Source organism: Giraffa tippelskirchi, chromosome 9, assembly GCF_054371585.1.
Source record: "Giraffa tippelskirchi isolate mGirTip1 chromosome 9, T2T-mGirTip1v1.2.pri, whole genome shotgun sequence".
Classification (NCBI taxonomy): Eukaryota; Metazoa; Chordata; class Mammalia; order Artiodactyla; family Giraffidae; genus Giraffa; species Giraffa tippelskirchi.
Window position 1 is genome coordinate 72,015,438 of NC_137283.1, and position 16,796 is coordinate 72,032,233.

Sequence of the window (16,796 nt, forward strand, 5' to 3'; positions counted from 1 at the left end):
ATGGGAAAAGGTTAGTTTCCATTCCAATCCCAAAGAAGGCAAAGATAAAGAATGTTCAAACTACGGCACAATTGCACTCATTTCACACGTTAGCAAAGTAATGCTCAAAATTCTCCAAACTAGGCGTCAATGGTCTGTGAACTGAGAACTTTCAGATGTTCAAGCTGGATTTAGAAAAGGCAGCAGAACCAGAGATCAAATTGCCAGCATCCATTGGATCATCGAATAAGCAAGAGAATTCCAGAAAATGTCTGCTTCTGCTTCATTGACTATGATAAAGCATTTGACTGTGTGGATCACAACAAACTGCGGAAAATTCTTAAAGAGATCGGAACACCAGACCACCTTACCTGCCTCCTGAGAAATTTTATGCAGATTAAGAAGCAACAGTTAGAACTGGACATGAAACAACAGACTGTTTCCAAATTGGGAAAGGAGTGTGTCAAGGCTGTATATTGTCACCCTGCTTATTTAACTTCTATGCAGAGTGCTGCTGCTGTCTGACTCTGCGACCCCATAGACAGCAGCCCACCAGGCTCCCCCGTCCCTGGGATTCTCCAGGCAAGAACACTGGAGTGGGTTGCCATTTCCTTCTCCAATGCATGAAAGTGGAAAGTGAAAGTGAAGTCTTTCAGTCGTGTCTGACTCTTCGCGAACCCATGGACTGCAGCCCACCAGGCTCCTCCATCCATGGGATTTTTCAGGCAAGAGTACTGGAGTGGGTTGCCATTGCCTTCTCTTTATCCAGAGTACCTCATGCTAAATGCCAGGCTGGATGAAGCACAAGCTGGAATCAAGATTGCGGGGAGACATATCAATAACCTCAGATATGCAGATGACACCACCCTTATGATTGAAAACAAAGAGGAACTAAAGAGCCTCTTGATGAAAGTGAAAGAGGAGAGTGAAAAAGCTAGCTTAAATCTCTACATTCAAAAAACAAAGATCATGGCATCTGGTCCCATCACTTCATGGCAAATAGATGGGAAAACAATGGTAACAGTGACTGACTTTTCTTTTTCTTGGGCTCCAAAATCACTGCAGATTGTGACTGCAGCCATGCAACTACAAGACACTCACTCCTTGGAAGAAAATCTATGACCAACATAGACAGCATACTGAAAAGCAGAAACGTTACTTTGCCAACAAAGATCTGTCTAGTCAAAGTTACGGTTTTTCCAGTAGTCATGTATGGATGTGAGAGTTGGACCATAAATTACGCTGAGCACCAAAGAATTGATGCTTTTGAGCTGTGGTGTTGGAGAAGACTCTTGAGAATCCCCTGGACTGCAAAGAAATCAAACCAGTCAATCCTTAAGGATATCAGTCCTGAATATTCATTGGAAGGATTGATGTTGAATCTGAAGCTCCAATACTTTGGCCACCTGACGTGAAGAAGTGACTCATTAGAAAATACCCTGACGATGGGAAAGATGAAAAGCAGAAGAAGGAGACGACAGAGGATGAGATGGTTGGATGGCATCACCAACTCGATGGACATTAATTTGATCAAGCTTTGGAAGTTGGTGAAGGACAGTGAAGCCTGACGTGCTGCAGTCCATGGGGTCACAAAGAGTCAGGCATGACTGAATGACTGAACTGAACTGAGATGTAGGTAGATGGATGGATGGATAGGTGGATGGTTAGATAGATAGATGGAATATGTGTGGGTATATATGTACATATATACATACACATATGTGTTGCTGTGTATAGATGTTTTTATTTAGCTATTACAAAATACAACATTGCTCATATGCAATTTTCTAGGATTCAAGGGAGAGGGTGCTGGGGAAGGGATGGATAGGGAGTTTATATATAATCTTTGCGACATCATTGACTGTAGCCAACCAGGCTCCTCTGTCCATGGAATTCTCCAGTCAAGGATACTGGAGTCAGTTGCCATACCCTTGTCATATATATATATATATGTATATATATATATATATATATGGAAATGAAAGCAGGGTTTTAGTGCTTTTGTTGCAATCTCAGGATAAACCACCTTGACTTTAATCCAGAATGTACAGATATTTAAAGCTTTCTCAAACATACTTTTAAGGTCACTGTCATTTGAGGTATCAAGCAGCCGATCCTCTTCTAGCGTATACAAAGTCAATTCACAGAAACTTATTCAGAAATGGGTCTTGGATCCATTCTTTCACAATTTTGGGGTCTTTTGTGGTTGGGAAGTAATGCACAAACTCTTTTGAAAGCTGAGATAGGTGATCATGGACCAGCTGGGAGAAAGAAGGCCCTTGCTCAGTCTCTTTCAAAATCTCTACCAATGTTTCAAAATCTCTACTAATCCCAATGTTCATTTATCACCCCCATAATTCCAATTTGGTTTTGAATGCAGCCACTTTGTCTGTAGACTTGAACACAGTTGTTGTTCTCCCCTGAAGTGATAGATTGTTTGCTGAGCAAGTTGAATGTGTCACACTAGTAAGCAAGCTTTGAGATCCATTCCGTGACAGACTTTATTTTTGGGGGCTCCAAATTCACAGCAGATGGTGACTGCAGCCATGAAATTAAGACACTAACTCCTTGGAAGAAAATCTCAGATCAACCTAGACAGCATGTTAAAAAGCAGAGATGTTACTTTGCCAACAAATGTCTGTCTAGTCAAAACTATGTTTTTTTCAGTAGTCATGTACAGATGTGAGAGTTGGACCAAAAAGAAAGCTGAGCACCGAAGAACTGATGCTTTTGAACTCTGGTGTTGGAGAAGACTCTTGAGAGTCTCTTGGATTGCAAGGAGATCCAATCATTAAATCCTAAAGGTTATCAGTCCTGAATATTCATTGGAAGGACTGGTGCTAAAGCTGAAACTCCAATACTTTGGCCACCTGATGTGAAGAACTGACTCATTGGAAAAGACTCTGACGCTGAGAAAGATTGAAGTCGGGAAAAGGGGATGACAGAGGATGAAATGGTTGGATGGCATCATTGACTCAATGGCCATGAGTTTGATCAAGCTCTGGGAGTTGGCAAAGGACAAGGAAGCCTGGCCTGCTGCAGTCCACGGGGTCGCAAAGAGTCGGACATGACTGAGTGACTGAACTGAACTGTCACTGAAGTGTGCTGCCAGTGGTGACTGTTTTTCTAAAAGAAATTCCTGGAGCAGATCTCATAACTCAAAATCTTTGGCCAGTGATACACCTTTAGAAAGCCATCTTACTTCTGTGTTTAAGAGAAGAAATCTGTGCTCTGCATCCATCTCCTCACAGAGATGCAAACAAATGTGACTTAAGGCCATATACTTTAATGTGGTTGATAATTTTAATCACATCCTACAAAACATGACATTTTTTGGCTAGCCTACATTTCTGTGTGGATGACACAGTGTGTAGTCTTACATTCAGAAGCGATCCTTTTGACCAGAGTAGTGAAACCAGAAAGCTGTCCAGTTATGACATCCACTCCATCCATCCATATACCAACACAAAATGACCAATTCAATTTTGCATATGAATGATTATATACCATTCAAAGAGTTGAATAGCTCTGTAACGGTAGTGTTGGTTGGCAACAAGGTGCATATAACATATCCTCAAGCACATCATTCTGAAAAATATATCTGGTGAAAACAGACATCGTTGCCTTGTTGTCAGCACTGGTAGACTTGCCAACCTGAATTGCATACCATGTGTGACTCATTAATTCTAACAGTTGTGCCTCAATATTCTCCTACTATTTCATCAATTTGTCTAGTTACAGTGCTATATTAAAGATGAACATGTGCGATCTTTTGAATTGCAGTCTCTTCTAAAGGTTCATGACAAATATCCTTAGTAGAAGACAGGATCTACTTTTCACCAGTAATAAAGGGATTCTAAGCTTTATTAGTGTGGTTAGCCACTAAGAATGCTGCTCTCTGTGTAGACACATTTGATGAAGTGGTGGACTTCAATAATTGTTTCTGTTCTTCATGTTTATATTTTCTTTGTTTCTTTTGAAAAACTCCAAAGGCTTATCTTTTATGCAGGGTGCTTGGTCTCCAAGTGGCAAAACACCTTTCTTTCTTGACTTCACTGTATAGATGATCAACATATATTATACAAAGTTTGCTTGTAGAATGTAAATCACCTGTTGCGATTTATGTAGGAATTGGTATTTTCTTTTAAATGCAACTTTGCTCTTGGCAGTCTTAGAGTCTTCTTCTGTCTTATCGTTGGGTCTTCCCCCTTTTCAAAGGAGCACCCCAGAGATTTTTTTTTAACTCATTTGGCTAGGATTAGCCTGTGGTCATATCAAAACTGTGAGTGAGAAAGTGCACAGTGTGGGAAAGAGGCATGGAAGAAAGTACTAAATAAAATAAAGGGCAAGCCATGTGCAGTGTTAGATTCTGACTTAAAGCCCTTCACTGGATGCAGCTTAATTTTCACTTGCCCTTCACTGATGAGGGTTTGATATGAGTCTGCAAGAAATTGATTTATTACAGTCTTTGTGTGGTCAAACCTCTCTGATGATGATGATGTGTACCTTCAGTCACTCCCCAGCACTAGCATCACCTCCTCGGCTCCACCTCAGATCATCAGGCGTTAGATTCTCATAAGAGGCAAGAATCCTAGATCTCTCAGTTCACAGTAAGATTCAGGCTACTATGTGAATATAATGCTGCCTCTGATCTGGTGGAGCTCAGACAGTAATGCAAGAGATGGGGAACAGCTGTAAATAAAAATGAAGCTTCATTTGTTTGCCTGCCACTCACCTCCTACTGTGTTGCAAGATTCCTAACAGGATCACCTGTTATGAGTCTGTGGCCTGGGGTTTGGGGATCCCTGGTCTAGGAAAGTTTTATCAATCTGGTAGTGAAAACAATAATTCATTGCACATTAGCACTGTACTTAATATACTTCTATGTTATTTGTAACATGCCTTATGTGAATTTCCTGTTAGGAAATTCTATTTTTGTTAGGTTATACTTCTTTTGTGTTAGAGAGTACTTATTTGATTGTCTTTGTTCTGCCTCCCTTGCTCTTACCACAAACCTCTGATTTTTAACCAGTTCAAACACCCAGTGTGTATCACTTCTCAGCTATCTCCTTGTTCATACAAACATATGCAAGCCTATTTTCAAACATATATCATTGTTTGGTTTTTATTTATTTGAAAACACAAGAAAAGGCAATTTATGGAGACAAAAAATAGATCAGTGGCTGCCTGGGACTGGGGTTAGGCATGTGGGTTAATTGCAAATAGGAATGAAAATGTTTAAAATTGATTTATGATGATGGTATCACCACTTGATAAAGGTACTAAGACTCTGAAATGTACATTTGAATGAGATGAATTTTATATGTGTGTTATATTTCAAGTTATTTTAATAAAAGAAATGTATACATTACTCAGCAACTTTTTTCAAATAACAATATATCATGGGTATCCCCACAAGTTAGTACAGAGAGTCTCAAAATCTGCCTTTTCTTTAGTCTTTATATACACATACACACACTCATGTATGATTTTTGCATTACATAGATCATACACACTTTAATTTCTGCACACATATTTATACCCTACTTTCAGCACAGAAAAGCAAAATAGAAAAGCTGTGACAACAAAACAAAATCAGTAAACAAGCAGGACACCAATTCAGAAGAAAAAAATATACATATATACACACACACTGTATTTAACAGATAGAATGCCAATACATTTAATACACAGTGCTTACTAATTGATAAGAAAAAGAAAAATAAGCAAAAGTTATAAATGACAAATTCTAATAAAATCAAACTCAAGTGGCCCAAAATATGTGAAATAAAGCATAACTTAACAAATATCTAAGTAGAGCAAATTAATAATTAAATGCTAACTTATGTGTATTATGTTGACAGGGATCAAAAAGAATGTCATCAGCTATTACTTTTGGATCTGTGGGAGAAATGTACTCTCAAACAATTCTTAATAATTAAAATGTTTTTGGAAAGCAGTTCAGAAAACTTATTTTTAAAAATTTATCCCTAAAATGTAAAACACTAAAAAGTAAGAATATATTGACAAAGACATTCATTATAGTATTATTTTCAGTGAGAAAAAACCTTGAAACAATAAGAATGTAGAATAAATTATGATATATATATAGTTTTGCATATTTATTTAATATTTAGGTATCATACTGAATTTCTCATTTCCATTTTGGTATACAATCTTAGCCTAAAGTTACATCCTTACTTTTTCTATTTTATCTCTTGTTAGTTATTTTATTTTCTTGTCTTATTACTTTCACCAAAAAGTCTAAGGCTAAAATAAAAATAGTAATCAAGCTGAGTTCTGTCATTTACTGATATGCCTTTAGTTTTTCATCTGTAAGAAAAATAGTTGCTGTTAGTTTCTAGTAAATATTTCTATTCATATTTAGGAAGCCTTATTATGCTTCCAGCTTTCTTAGGGTTTAATTAGAAATGGTTGTCAATTTTATCCAATGCTTTTGAAGAATCTATTAATATGATTATATGACTTTCTTCTTTACATGTTTGATACATTGAATTATGTTGTTAGATTTACTTTATCAAACCACTCTTTGATTCTTATAGTGGCTACTACCTGATCATTTTGTTACATTAAACCTTAGACTATTAGAATGAGTCTGTAAAAGGTAAAATTTCTGAATATTTTTATGTCCCAAACATGTTAAATTTTTACTCACACTTGGTTATATATAGATTTCCAGATTGAGGATACTTTTGCTTCAAAACATTGAAGACATTGTTCAATTAACTCCTAACATTCTGTCAATGATAAATCACGATAGTCTGCTTTTCATTTGCTTGTATATCAACTTTTTTCATTTTTTCCTAAATCCTTTTAGTATTTTCATCTGCATATTTAGAGTAACAAAATTTCACTATGTGACATCTGTGTGTACAGCTTTTTTCAATAATTTCACTTAATACTTGATATATACAAGATTCAAGTCTTTGAACAACTTGGGAATAGTTTTCTCAATTTTTGTATTTATGTTTTCCATTTTCTTTTTCTTATCTTCTGGAGCTCCTGTTAATTATTATTAGATTTCTTTGCTTGTTGATTTGTTAGTTGGTTTCTTTGTTTTCATCTTTTTTCTAATATTTATTGGAATTTAATTGCTTTACAGTTATGTTAGTTTCTACTGTACAGTAAACTGAATCAGTGAATAAGTTATGTGTGTATATATTTATATACATATATGTGTGTGTGTGTGTATAGTTTTATATATACTTTTGTATTTAGTACTTTAATCCTTTTTGAGGTTTGTGTGTGTGTGTGTGTGTGCACGGTGTTAGAGAGTGTTCTAATTTAATTCTTTTATATGTAGATGTCCAGTTTCTCCCGCACCACTTCTTGAAGAAATTGACTTCTTCATTGTCTATTCTTGCCTTCTTTTTCATAGATTAGGTGTGCATAGGTGTGTGGGTTTATCTCTGGGTTTTCTATGCTCTTCCATTGATCTATATTTCTGTCCTTGTGCCAGTATCACACTCGCTTGATGACTCTAGCTCTGTAGTATAGCCTAAAATCAGGGAGGCTGATTCCTCCAGCTACATGTTTTGATCATGTTTGTGAGTATTTTGTTGAGGATATTTGTAGCTATGTTGATCAGGGATACTGGCCTGTGATTTTCTTTCTTTCTTTCTTTCTTTTTTTTTTTTATATCTTTGCTTGATTTTGTTATCAGGGTTAAAATGACTTCATAGAGTGAGCTTGGGGGCATTCCTCTCTCTGCAAGGTTTGGAAGAGTTTGAGAAGGATAGTTGTTATATTTTCTCTAAATATTTGATAGAATTCACCCGTGAAAACACTGATCCTGGAGTTTTGTTTGTTGGAAGGTTTTAAATCATAGCTTCAATTTCATTACTTGTGATTGGTCTGCTCGTATTTTTTTATTTTTTCATGGTTCAATCTTGGAAGGTTGAATCTTTCTAAGAACTTACCCATTTCTTCCAGGTGTCCATTTTATTGGTTATTGTTGTTTATACTCATTTCTTATGATTGTTTGTACTACTGTGGTGTCAATTGTAACTTTTCCTTTTTATTTACAGTTTTCTTGGTTTGAGTTCTCTCCTTTTCTTGATGAGTTTGGCTATTTACCAATTTTGTTTATATTTTTAAAGAAGCTGCTTTTAGTTCTACTGAATTTTTCTATTGTTTTCTTTGTTTCTATTTCATTTATTTCTGTTCTGATTTTTATGATTTCTTTCCTTCTACTAATTTGGAGTTCTATTTGTTCTTCTTTCTCTAGTTGCTTTAGGTGTATAGGTTGCTTATTTGAAATTTTCCTTGTTTCTTGAGGTGGGCTTGTATTGCTATAATCTTCCATCCTAGAACTGCTTTTTCTGCATTCCATAGATTTTTGATCACCATGTTTTCCTTGTCATTTTTTTCTAGTTTTTTTTTATTTCCTACTTGATTTCTTCAATGATTCATTGCTTATTTAATAATCGTATTGTTTAGCCTCCACGTGTTTATGTTTTTTATAGTGTTTTTCCAGTAATTTATTTTTAATTTCATAGCCTTGTGGTCAGAAAAGATATTTGATATGATTTCAATTTTCTTAAATTTACTGAGGATTAATTTTTGATCCAAGATGTGGTTTATCTTGGAGAACATTCCATGTGTATTTGAGAAGAATGTGTATTCTGCTGCTTTTAAGATGGAATGTCATTTGAATATCAGTTAAATCCATCCGGACTAATGTGTCATTTAAGGCTTGTGTTTATTTATTACTTTTCTGGCTTGACGATCTGTCCATTGATGAAAGTGAAGTGTTAATATCTACCACTATTATCACTTCACTGTTGATTTCCCCTTTCATAGCGTTAGCATTTACCTTAAGTATTGAGGTGCTCCTATTTGGGATATATAAATATTTACAATCATTACATTTCCTTCTTGGAGTGATTCTCTTGATCATTATTTTAGTGTCCTTCCTTGTCTCTTGTAATAGCTTTATTTTTAAAGTCTATTTTTTCTGATATGAGTATTGCTACTCCTGTTTTCTTTTGATTTTCTTTTTTTTTTTTGAAAATAATAATTTATTGCTTTTCCTTCCAAAGCATTGTGAATTTACAAAAAAAAAAAAAAAAAGTTGACAGGCTGCTCAGTTCAGACTGAGAACGCAAGAGGTGAGAACCTGGACCACAGTGGCCACTGGATGTTCGCCTGCAGGTATGCACTGACATCTGAAACAAACTCCCCCAGGTTTGTTACTGCCTTCAGAGATGCTTCAGTTCCTTACACAGCTTCTCATATGACACAGTTGGGTCACTGGTCAAGTCATGGAATGGTACAGAGGTTTTCTTGGTTTGGGGGTTGTGGGTTTGTTCTCCTTTTTTTGCCCTCCTGCTAGAAAATGAAATTTTCAGTTCATTTCTGAAAAATAAATTGGTCAATAAACTCATTTTGTTCTGCTTCTACTTTACACAAAGCTTCATATTCAACCCGATACCTTTCAAGCTGCATTTTCTTTTCTGCTATTAGTGCCTGGAGTTGCTGCTGTTGGAATTCTCTCTGTTTTGCTATAGATTTGAGCAAGTTCCGAGCACCAATGGCCTTCCTCTTCTCATTTTCTGCTTCCTTTGCAAGTTGGTCAACAAGATCAATTAAGCCACCAACTATTTTCTGAAACTGGCCAATTTTTTTCCACAAAGTCCTTGCACTCTTCCTTGAGCTCTATGGTCTGCTGGGTAACCTCTGGGTCCAACATCCGCAGCTTGTTCAGCTCATCAAAGTGCAGCCCTGCTTCAGCCAGGATGTCCTTGGCCATGGCTGTTTGCCTTCCAGCTTCCCCAGAGAAGACAGGTTCTCTGACAGGGTCAGCCTGGGAGAGGTGTGTCATAGGAGCAAGGGTCAGGAAAGAATAAAGTCCAGTTGCTTGTCACAGGCATCATTCATTCAACACACATTCCTGGAGTGCCAACTACGTGCCAGCACAGTTAGATGCTGGGGATAAAGATGCGTGCAACATGGTGCCCTCCCTGGAGGGGCACAGAGTGTAGCTGTTCACCCAGCAGCGACAGCGCCGGCGACCCAGGCTAACGTCGGCAGTCAGCGCCTCTCTTGATTTTCATTTGTATGGAATATCTTTTTCCATCCCCTCATTTTCAGTCTGTCCATGACCTAAGGTCTGAAGGGGGTCTCTTTTAGACAGTTTATATATGCCTCTTACTTTTGTATTCATTCGGCCAGTCTGTGTCTTTTGATGGGAGCATTTAATCTATCTACATTTAACACAATTATTGATATGTATGTTCCTACTGCCATTTTCTTAATTATTTTGGGTTTGTTTTTGTAGTTCTTTTTTTCTTCTCTTCTTCTTTTTTCTCTTCTTTTGTGTTTCCTGCCTAGAAAATTTCCTTCAACATTAATTATAAAGCTTGTTTGGTGGTGCTGAGTTACCTTAGCTTTTGCTTGTCTGTAAAGCTTTTTATTTCTCTTTCAAATCTGAATGAGGGCCTTGTTGAGTATAATATTCTTGGTTGTAGATTTTTCCCTTTCATCACTGTAGATATTTCTTGCCATTCCCTTGTGGCCTGCAATATTTCTGCTGAAAAAATCAGCTGATCACCTTATGGGGATTCCCTTGTATATATTTGTTGCTTTTCCCTTGCTGCTTTTAATATTTTTTCGTTGCATTTATTTTTGTTAGTTTGATTAATTTGTGTCTCTTCATTTTCTTCCTTGAGTTTATCCTATATGGGAATCTCTGCAATTCTTAGACTTCGGTGACTCTGTCTTTTACTATGTCAGGAAAATTTTCAACTATGATCTCTTCAAATATTTCCAGGCTCATTTTCTTCTTGTACCCCTATAATTCAAATGTCGGTGATTTTATTGTTGTCCCAGAGGTCTCTGACACTGTAATCATTTCTTTACATTCTTTTTTCTTTATTCTATCCCAGGCAGAAATTTCCACCATTCTGTCTTCCAGCTCACTTATCCATTCTCCTGCCTCATTTATTTTACTATTGATTCCTTCTAGTGTATTTTTTGTTTTGTTTACTGTCTTGTTCATCTTTGTTTGTTCTTTATTTCTTCTAGGTCTTTGTTAAATATTTCTGTATCTTAAAAATCTGTTTCTCCATTCTGTTTCTGAGACCTTGGGTCACCTTCACTATCATTACTCTGAAATCTGTTTTGGATAGATTGTTTATCTCCTCTTCATTTAGTTGGTCTTGTAGGCTTTTATCTTTTCCCTTAGTCTGCAACATATTTCTTTATTGTCTCATTTTGTCAAATTTACTGTGTTATGCTCTCCTTTCTGCAGGCTGCAAGACTGTGATTCCTTTTGCTCTGGTGTCTGCTTCCTGGTGGATGACATTGGCTCAGAGACTTCTATCAACTTTTAAAAACAAGTTTTTCAAACATATTTTAATTCCTAACTCATTCTTATCCACTTGTAGCCCCTTTCCATAGGAAAGTGTTTCTATTTATGTATGCATATCTCTCTTTTAGTTATATCAAATCTCACTTATCATCTCTGTTTATTCTGGAGTTCCTTCCTTCTGCCATTGTGCAGATCATAGGGTATTTCCATATTTTCTAAATATGAGCGTTCACTATGGGTTTAGTGTGAGTGGGTGAATGTGTTGCTTGCCTGACTTGATTTTCATTATTGGAGCATATAACACACGTGAAGAAAGGCAATGAACACCCACCCATAACCAAACACATAAAAACATTTCTTAGTATTTCATTTATCAAAAGTAAGTTGACTGTTCTCTGTGAGTTTGCCTCAGAGGTACATGCTGTACTTTTCTTCTTTCATGTCAACTTTGTACACCAAATTAAAACTTAAAGCTTCTTCCAATTCCCTTTTGGACCCTGACACTTTTACTAGGCACCTTCCACAAATAAATACATTTGCTTAGAGTGTGGTCAAGTCCCCCTGTGTTAGAGAATTAGTGTGAAGCTTAAGAATCAACGATGCTGCTGCCTTGTTCTGTTAAGTGCATATGTATAGAAGTAGGGGTGGGGATTGAGGAGAACTCAAATGTCCTTGACATTCTGAATGATTTCCTCAATTATTTGCACATAACTAGACAAGACTACCATTTGTTGATAATTTATAATGTGTATCATGCTTAAGCACTTTATAAATGCTAGTGCTAAATAGCTCAGTCATGTCCAAATCTGCAGCCTCATGGACTGTAGGCTCCCCTGTCCAGGAAATATTCCAGGCAAGAATACTGAAGTGGTTTGCCATTTCCTACTCTGGGGGATCTTCTCAATCCAAGGACTGAAACTATGTCTCTTGCATCTCCTACATTAGCAGGCAGATTCTTTACCACTAGTGTCACCTGGAAAGACTTTATAAGTGCTAGTAATCATCCCCAAAACATAGAAAGTAGGGAATATTCTCTCACTTTATGAATGAAGTACTGAGTTTCAGTGTGGTTAAGTAGATCATCCTAAGTCACAAAATTCATGAGTAGAGAAGCTGAGATTTATTTGTGTTATACTTTTAAGCTCAGACTCATAACTATGTTTTTCTATATTTTTCCTAGAAAATAGTAACACTATTAAAGCATATTAAGACATCAAATTCCCAAGCAAAAATCCATTTATATAACATAATGATACAAATTAAATTAAAAATCATATATATATATATGGTTTCATATATATATATATATATATATATATATATATAATTCATACACACACACTCTTGCCCAGTGGCTCAGTGGCTCAGAATATGCCTGCAATACAAGAGACTTGGGATTGATCCTTGAGTCAGGAAGATCCTCTGGAGATAGAAATGGCAATCCACTCAACTATTCCTGCCTGGGAAATACCATGGACAGAGAAGCCTGGTGGGCTATAGTCCACGGGGTTGCAAAAGAGTTGGACATGACTGAACACACATGCCTCTTACATACACATACACACACGCACTGGCATATTGGAGATATTGTGGTTTTGGTTCTAGACCACTGGCATATTGGAGATATTGTGGTTTTGGTTCTAGACCACTGCAATAAAGCAAATATCACAATAAGCAAGTCACATGAATGTTTTGGTTTCCCAGTGCATATAAAAGTTATATTTACACTGTACTATAATCTTTCAAGTGTGCAATGCCATTATTGGTATCGCAGTTTTACCTCGAAATACTGGAGTGGGTTGCCATTTCCTTCTCCAGAAGATCTTCCTGACACAGAGATTGAACCCAGGTCTCCTGCATTATAGGCAGATTCTTTACTGTCTGAGCCACCAGTTCAGTTCAGCTCAGTCACTCAGTCATGTCCGACTCTTTGCGACCCCATGAATTGCAGCACGCCAGGCCCCCCTGTCCATCACCAACTCCCAGAGTCTACCCAAACGCATGTCCATCGAGTCAGTGATGCCATCCAACCATCTCATCCTCTGTCGTCCCCTTCTCCTCCTGCCCCCAATCCTACCCAGCATTAGGGTCTTTTCCAGTGAGTCAGCTCTTCACATGAGGTGGCCAAAGTATTGGAGTTTCAGCTTCAACATCAGTCCTTCCAATGAACACCCAGGATTGATCTCCTTTAGGATGGATTGATTGGATCTCCTTGCAGTCCAAGGGACTCTCAAGAGTCTTCTCCAACACCACAGTTCAAAAGCATCAATTCTGCGGCACTCAGCTTTCTTCACTGTCCAACATCCATACATGACCACTGGAAAAACCATAGTCTTAACTAGACGGACTTTTGTTGGCAAAGTAATGTCTCTGCTTTTAAATATTCTATCTAGGTTGGCCATAACCTTCCTTCCAAGGATTAAGCATCTTTTAATTTCATGGCTGCAATCACCATCAGCAGTGATTTTGGAGCCCACAAAAATAAAGTCTGACACTGTTTCCACTGTTTCCCCATCTATTTCCCATGAAGTGATGGGACCAGATGCCATGATCTTAGTTTTCTGAATGTTGAGCTTTAAGCCACCTTTTTCACTCTCCTCTCTCACTTTCATCAAGAGGCTCTTTAGTTCTTCTTCACTTTCTGCCATAAGGGTGGTGTCATCCGCATATCTGAGGTTATTGATATTTCTCCCGGCAATCTTGATTCCAGCTTGTGTTTCTTCCAGCGCAGCGTTTCTCATAATGTACTCTGCATGTAACTTAAATAAGCAGGGTGACAATATTCAGCCTTGATGTACTCCTTTTCCTATTTGGAACCAATCTGTTGTTCCATGTCCAGTTCTAACTGTTGCTTCCTGACCTGCATACAGGTTTCTCAAGAGACAGGTCAGATGGTCTGGTATTCCCATCTCTTTCAGAATTTTCCCCAGTTTATTGTGATCCACACAGTCAAAGGCTTTGGCATAGTCAATACGGCAGAAATAGATGTTTTTCTGGAACTCTCTTGCTTTTTCAATGATCCAGCGGATATTGGCCATTTGATCTCTGGTTCCTCTGCTTTTTCTAAAATCAGCTTGAACACCTGGAAGTTTACGGTTCATGTATTGCTGAAGCCTGGCTTGGAGAATTTTGAGCATTATTTTACTAGCATGTGAGATGAGTGCAATTGTGCGGTAGTTTGAGCATTCTTTGGCATTGCCTTTCTTTGGGATTGGGATGAAAACTGACCTTTTCCAGTCCTGTGGCCACTGCTGAGTTTTCCAAATTTGCTGGCATATTGAGTGCAGCACTTCCACAGCATCATCTTTGAGGATTTGAAATAGCTCAACTGGAATTCCATCACCTCCACTAGCTTTGTTCTTAGTGATGCTTTCTAAGGCCCACTTGACTGAGCCACCAGGGAAGCCCTAAAATATAATGCAATACCTTAATTAAAAACTACTTTACTGATAAAAATGTTAGTCTTCATCTAAGCCTTCATGAAGTCATAACCTTTCTGATGGAGGTTCTTGCCTCCATGCTGATGGCTGCTGACTGGTCAGGGTGATGATTGATAAAGATTGGGTGATTGTGATAATTTCTTAAAATCCAACAACAGTAAAGTTTACCACAAAGTTGTCTTCCTTTTGTGAACAATTTAACCTGCCATTTTATTTGATAGCATTTTACCCCATGTAGAAATTTTACAAATTTGGAGTCATTCGTCTCAAATCCTTGTGCTGCTTTATCAACTAGGTTTATGTCATATTCTAAATCCTTTGTTGTCATCCAACGATCTTCACAGCATTTTCACCAGGAATAGACTCCATCCCAGGAAACAACTTTCGTTGCTTATTCCTAAGAAGCAACTTCTCATCCATTCAAGTTTTACCATGAGATTGAAGTAGTTAAGTCATGTTTTCAGTCTCTATTTCTAATTTTAGTTCTCCTGCTCTTTCCACCACTTCTGTGGTTATTTTCTCCATTGAACACTCCAAGTCATCTACGAGGGCTGGAACCAACTTCTTCCAAACACCATCTAATGTTGATATTTTGATCTTGTCCCACAAATCACAAATGTTCTTAATGATATCTTTCATGGTTAGTCCTTTCCAGAAGGTTTTCTATTGATTTTGTACAGATTCATCAGAGGAATGTCTACCTATGGAAGTGTAGCTTTACAAAATATATTGCTTAAATAATGACTTGAAGGTTGACATTGCTTCTTGACCTATAGACTGCAGAATGAATGTTACAGTGAGTTTGATCTTCTATCCAGACACTAAAACTTTCTTCATATTAGCAATAAGGCTGTTTCCCTTCCTTATCATTCACATCTTCACTGGGGTAGAACTTCATTTCCTTCAAGGACTTTTCCTTTACATTCACAACTTGACTGCTTGGCACAAGAGGCCTAGTCTTGGCCTGTCTCAGCTTTCTGCATGCTTTTCTCCCAAATTCAGTCATTTCTAGCTTTTGATTTAATATCAGAGACGTGCGACTGTTCCTTTCACTCCAACACTTGGGGGACATTGTAGGGATATTAATCAGCCTAATTTAAGTATTATTATGTCTCAGGGAACAGGAAGGCCTGAGGAGAGAGAGAGATATGGCTGGTCTGTGGAGTAGTCAGAACATACATAACATTTACTGATTAAGTTCCTCAACTTACATGGATTCTATACATGGTACCCCAAAATAATTAAAATGGTACTATCAATGATCACTGTTCACAGATAATCAAATATAATATATTAAATATGATAATAATGGAAAAGCTTGAAATATGAGAATTATCAAAAACTGACACAGAGATATGAAGTGAGCAAATGCCATTGGAAAAATGGTACCAACACACTTGCTCTGTGCAGGGTCACCACAGATCTTGTATTTTATAAAAAATGCAATATCTATGAAGTGCAGTGATACAAACTGCAGTGAAATTAGGTCTGTCTATACACAGACACATGTCTATTTGTGTGTATTCATATCCATCTCAAGTAAAACAAGATATTAACTATGTATTTATTTTTCTATAATGAAACTAAAAATAACCAAAACTCTAATGAATAAATTATGTTGAATTACCAGTGATTCATTCTTCTGAACATATTTGCTCTTTTGTTGTTGGTTTCATTTTAATGTTTGCCATGTAGGATACAAATATTTCCAAAGTGTATAACATACTTGCAATATTATTTTAAAAGAAAGAAACTGAAAATGACACATATAATCTTTACAATTATCATTTACTGAAGGTACAATAATAATAATATAATATAATAATATAATACTAATATAAGCAGAATACTATTATAATTTATAATTCTTACACTAACCCAGAAAACAACATTAGGTGACTCCATTTTGCTAACGGGTAAACTGAGGCACTGAGAGTTCAAGTAGCCTGCCTGTCACCCAGCTGGTGGGTATGTGGCCAGCATCTGGGCCCTGATTTGGCTGGCTCCTCTCCTACCCTCCCCATCCTTCATGCCCTCGAGGATGG

General features: G+C 37.1%; 1 protein-coding gene and 1 pseudogene across 1 annotated transcript in view; both read right to left on the reverse strand.

Moving 5' to 3' along the window:
- RIMS1 (regulating synaptic membrane exocytosis 1) overlaps positions 1 to 16,796 on the reverse strand; it is a 599,905-nt gene that overhangs the window by 278,693 nt on the left and 304,416 nt on the right. The window lies entirely within an intron of this gene.
- LOC145520245 (intraflagellar transport protein 20 homolog) lies at positions 9,167 to 9,831 on the reverse strand (annotated as a pseudogene).